Source organism: Centrocercus urophasianus, unplaced genomic scaffold (genome assembly GCF_019232065.1).
Source record: "Centrocercus urophasianus isolate 14NV4802_14NV808 unplaced genomic scaffold, USGS_Curo_1.0 seq_17, whole genome shotgun sequence".
NCBI lineage: Eukaryota > Metazoa > Chordata > Aves > Galliformes > Phasianidae > Centrocercus > Centrocercus urophasianus.
The window spans coordinates 25,443,466-25,455,957 of record NW_024884722.1 but is presented as its reverse complement, the minus strand read 5'-3'; the positions used below and the strand labels follow the sequence as shown (position 1 = coordinate 25,455,957).

Sequence of the window (12,492 nt, the reverse complement as noted above, 5' to 3'; positions counted from 1 at the left end):
TGTGCTTGAGTTATTTTCTGCTCTCAAAGAATTTTCGTTGTTTGTGTACATCTGGTTAGAAAGGAAATAAAGTTATGTGTGAAGAAGATAGCATTTTAATGGAAAAAAAAATACAGAATGACTTGGGCGGCACTAGAGCAAGAGGGCAAAGCACTGAGCTCCATGGGACTTGCCAGAACAGAAGTGAGGCTTGGCCTCCCAGTTAAGTGCCATAGCTCACACCTTACAAACCGGTCTGGTGCACTAGAAGATTCACAGTATAAAAAAAAGAAATAAATGTCCTTCTCTGTGGTTTTAAAGGGTAAAACAAAGCAGATAGAGAAGAATTAGTGATTGAAATACTTTCTATATAGCTGTGTAAATATTGGGTCACATCGTAATAGCACTAGAGTAAGAACGTGAGAACGTGCAGGATTCCTCTCAGGTACTTAGAGAAGAGAAAGAACTGGGGTCAGCTCCTTGCCACAGAGATTGCTAATGCATGAACCCTCTGACCTCTACAAATCATCCACAGAATCAGCGGTGGACTCCTCAGGTCTTCAGATGCTGAAACTTTTGAAGATGATTGGGGGCAGACCTGTCCAGTGAGCTTTTAGTGCATGTACAAAGCCTTTTAAGAGAGCTGTATCTGCCATTCTGAAGTCATGCGGCCGCTCACTTGGAATCATTGTGGAGGAAGCAGTGATTTCTCCATTGGATCAAAAGAAGTTCTGTAGCCCCTAAATCCTTGCTAAACCCTTTTAGGGATCTGGTCCATTCTCATTTAGTTTCTTTATGTGCTTGATGGCCAAGGAATATTGAGAGGAAATTGGATATGATGGTGTCATAAGAGGTCTATAAATAACATGACAGTCTGCATCATAATTCCAGGAGTTGTTCTGCAGTTACCTGGGCTGCTTATTTGTGTGGAGCAAGAACAGGATGAATAGCTGCTGGGAGAGGAATTCAAGCACAGACGTGATGCAATCACTGGCTAGCTAGCTGTCCATACATCAAAAATACCTCACTGCAAATATCTGCACTTTTGTCTTCAGATGTCAACTCATAACTAAAGACTATCATGTAATAATGCTTCATTCGGTGTGTATTCCTTACTGTATATCATTATCCCAAATTACAGACAGTATGAGAGAGCTTCCAGCGCCTTTCAAGGGAAGCCCTGGACGGCTGAACTTGGCACATGCTTGGGCAATAGATTCAGCACAGCTGGAATTTCACTGCATGTCTAAGTTGGCAGGGTAATTTAGGTCTCCCATTCTTTGATTCCATTAATGTAGGGGTGTAGGGATTTTCTTGTTTCCAGATGGAAGAATTAATATAAATTTCAGTAAAGTTTTTCAGCCTTTTTCTTCCTTTATTCTTTAGAGATTTGTAGTCAAGAATTAGGAGTCATTAAAAATCCAGATTTTGGTTATGATTATATCATTCAATATTTGTTCACGAAATACTTTTGCATCTCAATGTAATGAGATGCTCTAAACAAAAAGATAGAATGGCCCTTGTTTCCAGCTGTTCAACTGCTAGAAGCTGTAAGATTTCTTAAAGTCACCAGTATAAACTTGTCAGTCATGTCAAAACTGCAAGCAGTGATGAATTTTGCAGTGTGTAGTACCTTTCTGTGTGTGGCTTTCCAATGCAGTCTGTGGCACTGCAGTTTGTGCCCCCTCACGGCCAGCCTCCTAAGGTGATGTAGTCCCACATGGAAATACTACTTCTCCTTTTTTCCCTGCCTTGAGGAGGAATGGAAAGTAAAGTGGTAGTGCTGCTGCTTCTTAACTCCAAAACAATCTTTTTCCTCTCATTTTCAGTACTTTTTCTTCTGTCTTCATGGAGATCCTAAATTGTCTTATGTAGCTTAATTTGACAAAATTCACATCGGGATCAAACAGATCTCGAGTTTGTCAGACCCTGCTGCTGCCTGGACATACCCCTTACTGAAAAGAAGCATTATGCTTTTTTTGGGTCCTAGCACCCCCAGTATACACTATCTTCATCCAGCTCTTGTCTTTTTGGGATGCTTTGCAAATGTGAACACACATGAATAATCTTATGCTTAACAACATGTTAATGTCTGAGAGTTGTATTATTTATATCTAACGGTGAGCACTATGAATCTTCTTTATGCTTTATTGATGATATGTTGGTGCTATACCTTGTCTCATTTTTCTAGAGGTGATGGAAGTTTTTCTCACCCGACACTATTACCATGCTAAAAAATAACAAGGAGATAGGATGCTAAAACTTATTTTCTGTGCTTTTGTCAGCTGCATGAGGCCGGGACAAAACCTCTTGAAAGCAAAGCTGCGTCCTGGGCGACCAGCCCCGGCCTGCGGCGCAGTGCGCTCTCGTGCAAAGCTCGAGCTGTTTGCACGGAGGTTGCCGTGTTCCCTCCCGCCCGTTGCTGCAGCTGCCTGCGGTGCCGGCGTGCCTGCAGTGCCTGGCGCCTGCAGGCAGCAACGGCCGCAGTCCAGAGCTGTCCGGCCGCGAGACGCGGCCCTTCACGTCCGGCACCGCCGCCCCCGGCTCGAGCCCTCCCCGCACCGCTGAAGGAAAGCTGGCTTCCCTGCTTTCATCTTTTCTTCCACTCTTTTGGAAAGGATCGAAGAGAAAACACCGCTAGCGTTGCAGGCAGTGGCATGCTGGTTGGTCGCTTCCAAAGCGGTGCTGGTGTTACTTGGTGTTGCTGGGTGCACAAAGCCGCTTTTGTAAGTGTGTGGAGGGTGAGGTGGTGTGCAAAGTAGGAGTGGGTGCTGCTCCCATCTCCTCCGCACTGAGAGTGCTTTTCTAGTGGAATGGGATTGTGTCGGGGCATTGAAAAATACTTTCAAACTTTTGCGAAGACGTTAAGATAAGAAATAATGCTCTTGAAAGTCTTCCGAAGTTGTTTTTGTTGACTCTTATATCTCTTTCTGGCAACTTTGAAGTTGTTTCTCACCCGTAGGTGTGATGATATAGCAGTGCTGCAGGTGCATATTTCCCCGAACATGACAGCCCTTTCACAAACTCCTTTTAATGTAAATGTTACGGAATCACAGCCATAGAATGGTTTGGGTTGGAAGGGACCTTTAAGATCATGTAGTTCCACCCCCTGCTATAGGCAGGGACGCCTCCTCCTAAGCCAGGTTGCTCACAGCTGTGTTAAATGAGAAGATTCTGTAGAATAGAATTTTAAAGTAAACAAAGGAAACTGCTGGAATTGGATTGTGTCATGGTGGAGCAGAAGATGCATTTTGAGGTTTAATTTGAATGATAGCTTTCCTTTTGCTGTGTACTGCTTAAGCTTTACATGCGTTCCTCTTGTTTTACCCTACCTCAAAAGCTGGCTGTGTACCAGCTGAGTATTGAAAAGCTTCTGTAAAATCTTCCCTGTTTCAGGGGATGTAAGCTGTTACTTTAAAACAAATAGGATTGGGTTGTTTATATTGGGTCTTACATTATACAATCATTGTATTACAGTGCTTTGAATTGTAAATGTGTGGAGAAAGGCTGTTTCTGGGAAATATGATTTTGCAGCTGTTAGGCAGAAGTGCTTTTGTGTGGTTTTTTTGGGAGACTTTTTTTTTTTTTTTTTTTTTTTTTAAGTAGAGAAAATAAGGACTGCATAATCTGGTCATGTTTGTACATCTGTTTATCTCAGTGTGCACCTCTGCTCTCAGACCAGGTGTGTGGTTTTTGCTTTTAATCACCTAGGGTAATATTCCTTTCATTGCTGTTATCCTACCAGTCCGGTAATTTCTTTCCACAGCTGCTCATTATCAGAAGCTACGGGTATATATGAGGAGAAGAAGGATTGAAATGCAAGAGATTTCCAAAAGTGCGTTTTTCTATAGTTTTGGAGATAATTGCAATTATAAGTGATCACCATAGTACAGGTCATAGGTCCCTAGCATTAAGTATGTTTTTATGGTACTAAAATTATGTTCTCAGACAGAAAAACACCTCCACATTGTGAGATAAAAGAGTTTATTGCAACAGTAGCTATAGTGTTAGCAGTGTTTTAGTGCTTCAGCAGTCCCATTCAAAGGTTACTTAATGGGACTGCTATTGCTGTAATTAGAAGTGATGCTGATTAATCTGATTTTATTCTCTTCTATGTGTTCCATATTATTTTTCTTCAGTATGAGAATTATTCTCTTATTCTTTCTTTTCCTGCGTAGGAGTTCATCACTGTCTCAAAACTGTTCAAATGCCTTTGAAGCAGCAGGTTGGAGCTGAGGGGGGGAAAAAAAAAAAAAAAGAAATCATACATAGAGTTTCTAATTAACCACAGGATGTCTGTACCACAAAGATCTTTTTTTTGGGGGTTTTTTTTGGGGGGTAAGAGTTCTGCTACCAATTATTTTTCTTTCCTTTACGTAAAAGCTACTCAGTGAGCACAGTGATTGGCTCTTTGTTGTACAATATTAGATTCTATTTCAGAAAGTATAATTCAGCTGCTATATCTGCTGAATCCAGGACTTTAATAAAGATGATTTATATTGTCTTTGGCAAATACAATAAAATAATACATCGCATACTCATTTCTTCATGCACTCTAAAAATGTGTCTTTTCTGTAGTGTATTATTTTACACTAGCAAGTTAACAGGAATAATTCCTAAGATTTGAAAAGTATTTTAAAACAAAACAAGTACTTATTTATAAGAAGAGATTTCATTATTTCAACAATCATTAATATTATTCTGTCCTCAACAAGTACGATTTACTATCACTCAGACAGAAATAGATGAATTATTTTTATAGCTTAATTTTTAATTTGCTGTTGATGCTTTTTGAACATCTTGATACAGTTCTTCTGATAGTGAGTTGAATAACATCATATCCTACCTGGAAGGAAAAGAGTGAAAGTACAATTAAGCAGTAGTTACAAGTTAATTGGCTGTATGTAACAGCTGCCCTGTTGATGATGATTTACAGCTTCTAGCTTCTTTATGAATTTACAGTCATTGCAACTAGTATGTTTTATGTGAAGTCATCCAGGAGATAAGTTACTTAGTATGCTCAATGTGTATTTGAGCTTGTATGTATGTGGGCACCTCTGATAGCTTTTTTTTTTTTTTCTTTTTTTTTGGTGAATTGTTTTCCATCATTGGAAAACCCTTGACAAGAAATCTGGTGTTTTACAGGGACACTGTTCGAAAAAGTGTAGGGTTTTAACCAGCCTGGAGTACTAATTGTAGTCTTCAAGGGGCATGAAATAATTGATTATTTTTCTTTGAATGGCTTCTCTGCGCTAGTCTGTGGTACTGTGATTCTTCTGGCTACTGTTACTAATTCCTTGTACTTCATTAGAGTGAAGAAAATAGCAGCACAACATCTTTCATCTCAGAGGTCTTTTATATGTTGTTCCATACTGAATGTCACTCACAAACAAGATGCTTTCACTTCCTATGGATGCAGAAAAGCATCATACCTCTGATAGTGTGGTTCGAAAGGTTCCTCCGAGACCAAGATAGGAAGAGGGTTTTAATAACCGTATTTTTTTTGTTTTGGTTTTATGTAACATCACTTTGTTATCCTCAACTTTTTTTAAAGTGTTTCTAAAAGCACCAAAATAAACATATAATGTTTTGGGTGTTTTTCTCAGTAGAATTATCTGTACTCCAATCCAGAGGTTTCGTCTGAAGGATTTCTGACAGTATCTTTAAAGAACGTTTGAGTATTTTCTATTTCAGGTCATTTGAGTTAATTATTTGTAAAGTTTTGGTTTCAGGTTCTGATGAATACCTAATAGTGTGTGCAAATGGTGATCTTAGTTTATTCAGTTCTTCTGAATAAGAATTAATTTTAATTATTTTATGTAATGATTATGACATAGGTTAGAAACATCCAGATCTCAGCGGATGATTCTCTATGTCAGAAATTCAGAGGAACTAGCATTTTTCTTCTTTCTGAGAACCATGGTTTGCAGTATGATGTTTTCTTTATAAATAAATTATTGCCTGTTAAATTCTCATTCTTTCTTTCCAGAAGATCTGATTACAACTGTTATCCTGCAGATTTACAAATATGTACTGCTTTAATATTTAAAAATAAGATTTTCAGCCCATGTGCTGTTATTTCCAGCACAACTGAGGAGGAATGCATATGAGGCTTTATGTCTGCATGCATCCTTAGACTGGCTGCAGTGTGGTGTCAAGTGTGTTTTGAATTGGCCTCAACAGATTAGTTAACAGGGAGAAGTCCTCTTGAGCTGGAAGGAAAAAAAAACAGAGGTTTGTTGTGTCTTAATTCTTGGCCCACAGTATTATTAAGAATTGCTCCTTGCATAAATTGGAGGCAGACATGACTCAAGATGTCTTGTAGTCCATCTATCTGTCCTTTGAGAGTCATACTTGGGTTAAAATATCAGTATTACTGTACAGTACTGTGTAAATTGTCACTTGTAATACCTTCTGCAGGGAGACCTTAGACTGCTAGAGTAGTTCTGATAATATGGGTGCGTTCTGCAAGTGTTTTGTTTTAATGTTCACTTCTAAATCAACGTTGCTGGAAATGACAAAGGAGCTGTGTATGGGAACTGCTGAGTCACAGCCTGAACCTCTGATTGATCACCTGAGGCGAGCCATGAGTCAGCCACGGGAGCACAGTGAAGGCAATTCACCTGTGCTGCCGGAAGGGGTGGAGCCTGGCTGCACCTCTCCTAGACCTATTTAAGAGCTGGCTACCAGTGGGGAAGGATCTCTTCTGGAGATCCCTCCTTTGAAGTTTTACAGTGAGCCCAGGACGTGGTAAGCATTCTATCTATTCTCTTTTGTATAATAACATGCTTAGCTATGCTGTCTGGTATATTCCATAATTATAACATCTGTACATTCGTTCATTATACAAACTGAAAGCGTTATTATTCAACCTTTTCCTTTCAGAGCCCACTTGAAAATGACACTGTATTTGATAGTCATCGCTGCTGACTCTTTGTGAGCGCTGGCAAAAACAATCCTAATTCTAACTGCCCCAGCAGCTCTAGAAGAGGCTTTCAGAAGAACATGCTGTCTGAAAGCAGGTGTGGAATTTGGATTAGGTTTGTTCAATTGTTCCTGTAAAAATCATTTATTCCTAGTGATGAGTCCTGGCTGGATGAATATTATAGAGCTCTGAGGCTTTTAGAAAACATAAAACTGGATATGGCATTTCAATGACTATTTATAAAAGCAGCCACCCTTAATGAAGTACATACATATATCAGAACAATTTTAAGAAGGCATTCATCATAATTATGAATAGTAAGATCTCAGCAAAATCACTGCAGTGCATGATTTGCATTCTTACAGTTCTGCATCCTTAATGAAATTTTCCTTGGCCAAGCACTGGAAGAATGCAAATTCATCTTGTGATTTTTTTTTTTTTAAGGAAACAGAGTGTAACTTCTGCGTGAAGCTGTAGAAAGTACCTTTTAGTATCCTTAAGCCGTTTTCTTAAAAGAGATAGTAATGCTGTGGTTAAATGCTACAACTTTGCTGAAATACGTAATGTAGAAATGAGTTGTTTGTAAGAATTAATCTGTTCTAATTTTTTCCCAGTAATTTTGAGCACGCTTGCACGTTACACAGTTGGTTTTGTTGTTGGCCATGTTTTGTTTTTGTAGTCATTACTAGAAATCTGTTGTAGGTGCATCATGGAACTCTATATGCACTCATTCTTGCAGGGAAAATTCAGGATGCCTAGATGCACCTAAAGAAATGGTTTTTTTAAGTGTGATGTACACAAGGATTTGGAAATGAAAATTCAATCTAATTCCAGACTACCGTAGGAATGAGACCCAAAATCTCTTCTCATTTTGCACTAATAAAAAAACCTGCAGAGTACCTTAGCAGAATTTGACTAGGTGTTTCACAGACCCTCCATGCACTTTGCATTAAGATCTACCAATAGTTCTTGCAGGATGAAAATATATGCTTTATATTCAGCAGCAGCTGAAGAGGCTTAATGTTGGACCTAATTATGTCTTCCAGCTGTGACTAAGCAGCCAGTTAGAAGCAGCTGCTGTGAGAAACAGTGTGGGCAGCAGTTGTGTGGTACAGGTGAGGGAAGCTTCAAAAAGACAAAAATAGCCATTCAGTAGTGGCAGGAAAAGCGTGGGCAAACAGCAAAGGCAGGAAGAAACGCTCCTCAATTATTGAACGTGAATGGGGGTCTGTAATTAAAGATTCATTTTTCCTCTGTCCTAGAGAATGAGATGAGGTTGCTGCAGAGGTAATGGGCCAAGGATTCCTGTGGCTGGGGATTGCAGAGAGGTGTTTGTGCTGTGCATGTGGTCCCTCTGCTGTTTGGACTGTTATTTTAGTCACTGCATTTTTTTTTTTTTTTTTATACCCCATCTTTCAGGCCTACCACCTCTGGCTAGGAATAGAGGTGGCCAGGTGACATCTGTGCTAACTGTAGTGGTTTTCACCACAAGGATTCAGTTGTGCTTGAAGCCATCGCTCTTTCTGGATGATGTAAAGACTCTGCAGAGCATACTGAGGAGAACATCATAAAGGTATGTGATTCTGAGAATGTCTGTCAGTCAGTGAAACTTGAGCAAATGTATGTATTTGGAAAGTTGTGGAGGGGGAGGCTGCATAGGCAGTTAACCTGATGAGCTACACAGATTTCTGCATCTCCTAGAAGAGTTGGGGAAAAGGTACTAGTGACGTTGCAGACTGCGTATTAACCAGAGCAAATAGGAAGCCTATGGTACACGTTTCCTGTAGTTTCTATTTCCCTATAAACTTCACAATTTTGTAAAGCTTTGTTCTGCATGGTCTTTGTGCTCTTAGAAGTCCTCCTTTTTTGAAAAACAAAAAAATCTCGCATATATTCTAATTGGTATCTTACTGATTGCTGAGGCTACAGCTCTGGTGTCAGAGAGAGAGAGAATGACTGGAAGATTTTCACAGCATAAATTGGTGATGCATCTATTAAAGACAGGGACAAAAAAGAAGGCTTTTCTTTTTAACCTGTCCTCCAAAACCTGCTGAAGACTGCAAATACTGAGTATGCTTCTTGAAAGGGTAGATAGGTTGGATGCATCCTGTGGTTTGGCAGAAGTGTTAGCATTTCCTATGGCTTCAGTAAAGGGTATGAGAGAGGTGGTATCTAGGCTCTCCCGTAGAAAAGATGTGGCTTAAATTATGTGAGAGTTGACTATGCTAAAAGATTTGTTTTACCTATGTAATCTGAACAAAGTTCTGTCACTTGCTTTTTGACCATATTAAGTGTTATTAAATGGCTTAGCTTAATGTCATACATACTGTCTTCGTAATGTATGTCTGAATTTCATGTCATGTCCATGCTACAGAGTAAGTATACAAAATCACCTACTCATTTTTATGTATATAACAAATGACAAGATAAATGCTTTTTAGAAGAATGAGACGTATGTATCATGTAAAGGAGATTCTCCTCCAACACAAGAGTATGGTTTAGATAATGCAGAAGTGGCTGTTTAACAACCTCATGCCCAGAAATAATAAAATATTCCTTCTGTATTAACTTTACACGTTCAGTTCATGCACTGCCCTATACTGCCTCATGTTTCTTTCCCCTACGTATCAGCAAGAGTGAGGAGAAGTATGTTTGAAGAAAAGTACTTTGGACAAAAGGATATTAAAGATCTGATGCATATACGTCACCTTGCTATCATTGATGTGCTTTTTAAAGCTCTGATATACAACTTAGTGAATGTGGAAAAATTGTTCAGCCTTTGCAGAACTGTACTGCTTTCATGAGTAGTCAGCTGGGGCTGACATTCTAACTGCGGAAGGCATTTATGAACACGCATCTAGAAATACCAACTGTATCCCATTGCTTTAATTCTTAGGGCTTGAATGTCAAAACAAGAAAATCCTGAGATCTGAGTAAATGTAAACAATTGAAAAAAAAAAATCACATTGGCAAAGTTTTCCTGTGTTTAATAAACTGCTCTTTCATTGCATTTATTGATTCTACTATTCTCTTCATGTATTATAAACCTAGACTGAAAGATGAGAGGGCAATAAAAACGGAACGACAGGGACATGAACGAAGTCCCATTCCCTTCTTGTTGAAGGGAATGACAGTGCTCTCCGTGACTTTATTGTGTGCCTCTTCCTTTGTGCTTTGCTTTGAATCAGGAGCATGCCTTTGAATCGCGTTTGGTTGCAACCCTTTACTGTGCTTTGGTTCACATTATAAAATAATTTCAGAGATGTAGATTGAGTTCTTTTTGTACCAGATAGAACTGGAGGACACATTCCAGAAGTACACTAATGCACAGAAACTCAAATGAGTGTTCAGACCATGGGATGAAAGGCTAATCTGAAATAAAACATCTGTATAACAGATGTCATGTGGATGGGAAGTTCTGTGCTTTATTGTTTCATTTTGTAAGTTGTTTGCTAGAATGTGATATTTGCAAATACAGGTGTGACCAATGGATTGAGGCTTGGCCTATGTGTTGTTTTGAAAGGGACTGTGCTCACTGGCGCCTTATTAGCTTCCTGAGAAAACAATGAGTGCTGTGATCATTTATGAAAACTGGCAGCAATACAGTTCAGGTTTAATTTGAGATTGAAGCCATTAGTAGGAAGGAAATACCTAGAATTAATTTAAATTGCAGTTCATCTTCTTAGCTTAAAAATATTGTTGATTATAGTAGAACAGGCATGTCCAGCCCACTGGTCATGTGCAGTCCTGGAGAGCTATATGTGGCCCCAGGAGGCATCTCTTTTGGGGTGACTCGTGTACATTAAGTACATTACGTATTTCATACGTGGCCCAGGAAAACTCCTCTGAACTCAGTGTGGTCCAGAGAATCCAAAACATTGGATTCCCATGATTTAGAGGGTTCTTGTGTAGAGGGAGTTGTTATTACTAAGTACTGTCAGTGTGATCGATAAAATGTGAACGTTTTGGAGAAGATGGTGTTTCTGTATATGTGTCTGTGGAACCAACCAACTTACCACCACCATGAGTCACAAACGTTCTGCTTATAGTTAAGTAGATAGGTTGTATTTACATTCTTTCTGATACTGTGATTATATCTTTTGGTATAGCTCCATTGATTAGTTATTGATGGGATTTCTAAATGAGAAGTTTAACAATTGGGCAACTATCTTTTGTGGCGGGGAGCGAGATAAGGTATGTGGTTTTGTGCATCGCGTAAGTTTTGTGCAGCATTATGGGATATGATTTTTTTAATTGTGACCATTTTAAAATTTATTATTAGTGATCTGAATTAATTAGAGAGAATGTCTTTTTATGCCCTTGATTTTTTACATGTCACATATCATGTGTTTGCTCATTAGATATGACAGTAACTCAGCAGGAGAAATTAATATTGATATGTATATTGAAACAGAAATACACTGGAGAAGAGCAGAAGCTGAGTGCTGTTCTTTGCCAGCATTAATAATGTGAAGCTAAAGCATAAATGCTTGCTGACTACAGCTTCTCATACATAAATATGTTTGACTTTTCATAAATAGGGTTCCTGCATGTACCATTTGGTTTCCCTGAAACAGGCAGTGATACCAGTCATATCGCTGTGCTCATGTACTTCTTACTCAAGGTAGTTCAGGAAAGGTAGAATTTGGGATGGAGTTTTCTTCCTGGCTACCATTTTGCTACAATGTTTGTGGGATAATTTGAAGCTCATGCTACAGCCAATGCAGACATTGTGGTGCAGGGACACTCAACATACATATTACACATTACACAGTTTCTTAACTTTTCAGGCTTTATTTGTGGTGTAAGCAGACCTGCATTACTGTTTCTGTGCAGTTTGGTATTTTTGATAGCATGCCAGTAGTTCTTGTTTACTGGGACTAGGGCCGTGGGCTACTGTACCAAATATGTACCTTTTGTTTAGATCTTATTTCAGTGATTTTAGAGCAATACTAAAATGTACATTTCAGTTGCATTTCAGAAGCATTTGCAATCATTTTGACAAGCAGAGCATTACTACTTTACTGCTATCTCACTTCTTGGCCTGTTTCCTCCAGCAAAGTACCTCTGAAGTATTTGTGTATGCAGCACTGAGATTAAACACAAGGAATTAGAAATCTGTGTGCAATTGAATTGCATCATTGGGATCACAGAGATAAGCTCATGTGACTAGAGTGCCACAGTATATGGAAACAGCCATATACTGTTGAAAAGAGTGGACCAGGAAGGTGAGCAGGGAGAGTTGCTCTTGTAGTGAGAGAATGGTAGCTGGAATATATGAAGCTCTCCCTCAGTTGAGACTTAATGGGCTTAGGATTAGAGGGTGAACCAATGAGTGACATCATGGTGAGTATTTATTATAAACTGCTTGGTTGAGAAAATGTGGGATATGTTGTTTTCCTTAGACAGCTGGAAGAAGCTGGTAGTCCTCACATGGCACTTCAACCCTCTTGCCATCTTCTGGAAAGAGCATGACACAAGAAGTCAGCTGTTTTCTGGTGTGCAGTCTTGATAAGCTCCTAACAAGCAATTAAACAGCTGGCAAGGGGTGGAGCTTTGGTCCTGGTTCTTACAAATAAGGAAGAGCT

At 39.2% G+C, this 12,492-nt stretch overlaps 1 long non-coding RNA gene across 2 annotated transcripts in view; it reads left to right on the top strand.

The window, feature by feature from the left end:
- LOC122159892 overlaps positions 1 to 12,492 on the top strand; it is a 199,930-nt gene that overhangs the window by 68,931 nt on the left and 118,507 nt on the right. For both annotated transcript variants that reach the window (XR_006168694.1, XR_006168693.1), the window contains exon 5: positions 8,324 to 8,477. This is a non-coding gene — a long non-coding RNA (uncharacterized LOC122159892). The remainder of the gene's footprint in view (positions 1 to 8,323; positions 8,478 to 12,492) is intronic.